Source organism: Triticum aestivum, chromosome 1B (genome assembly GCF_018294505.1).
Source record: "Triticum aestivum cultivar Chinese Spring chromosome 1B, IWGSC CS RefSeq v2.1, whole genome shotgun sequence".
In the NCBI taxonomy this organism is placed as follows: domain Eukaryota; kingdom Viridiplantae; phylum Streptophyta; class Magnoliopsida; order Poales; family Poaceae; genus Triticum; species Triticum aestivum.
Genome location: NC_057795.1, coordinates 402,601,994 through 402,603,334, shown reverse-complemented (window position 1 = coordinate 402,603,334; position 1,341 = coordinate 402,601,994).

Below are 1,341 nucleotides of genomic sequence, written 5' to 3'. Positions count from 1 at the left end.
AAGGGGTGTCACGCTACTCTCTTCAAAAATACAAAACAATTTATATTGAGTTTACACTAGTTGTCTACAATTTAAAGTCTATGTTTTGGTCTAATTGTTAAAATGTGAAGATGTATGTAAAAAATGCACAATTTTTAGTGTTTTCATGAATTTTGACTTAGTTATTGATGCTAACCTTTTTTCATCAAGTTTGGATTGCTTACCACGAATGTCACATGATATTTATTGAAGTTATCTTAAGTACATGTAAATTGTGAACCCCATGTTCTCATGTCATAGATCCGTCATTGAAACTATGCACACCCACGCATGTCGACAATTATAAACAGCAAACACCATGGGACAATTGATGAACAATTGACTTGTTTGGCAGACAACGAACAAAACACGCAAAAATCCAACATTTATAAATTATAAACGCATAATTATTTCACTAATATTCTTTCTGGTCCTTGAGGAGACGATGGTTTAGACACCGACACTATTTTGAAATGTAACATTAGTCGAACTTCTCTTAAACTACAACCATAAAACATACACATGTTATATGTGGTAAGCAACTTCATATTTAAAATTGACTAGGTTGGAAAAGGCGGTAGGTGTAAGCGAGGTGTTTGGCCTTCGCTTAGTGTATTGATATTAATTTAGGGCGTTAACTACTAACTGCTGCCATTGGAATATAGCCCATTTGGCATATTAGTACAATATGACATATTTTCTCGCTCGTATGCTCAATTTCTAGCTTGCCCTGCCTAGACGGTCATTTATGCCCTAGACGAGACAGTTTGGCCATCGCCTAGCGCCTAAGCGTGCCTAAGCGTCTCCTAGACACTGCCTATTCCAACGTAGGCTAAACCGACAATGCTTTAGGTCGTTAGATAAAAAAAAACAAGTAAATACTATTAAAGTATTTTCCAAGATAAATCTACACATACATTTTCCACACAAACACTTTAATAATTCCCTAAAAAACTATTGTTGGTGAAGACATGAGAGTAAAAGGATTGGTGGTCAAAACATTAAATATGCTTTGCTGGTGGTAGATGTAATTTCCTCTACTCTTCGGGCCTTGGATGCAAACCGTAGCTGGTAGTGTACTATAATGTCACAGACGTGTTGTTCAACCTTTTTGTTTGTTCGGATCCAGAAATCTCTCGTCGCACTTTCCAACTTTTTTTTTCTTCGTGTCCAAGAGCGGAAAGCATCAGCTGAAACGAGTCCTGCGATGGACGTTCTTCTGACGGTCCGTTTCTAAAGGGAGACGTGTCCTGTCACGCTGGGCAACGTGTCACGCTGATCAACGTTGTAGTACGTGCATGAGGACAAACGGCTTTTTCTTCT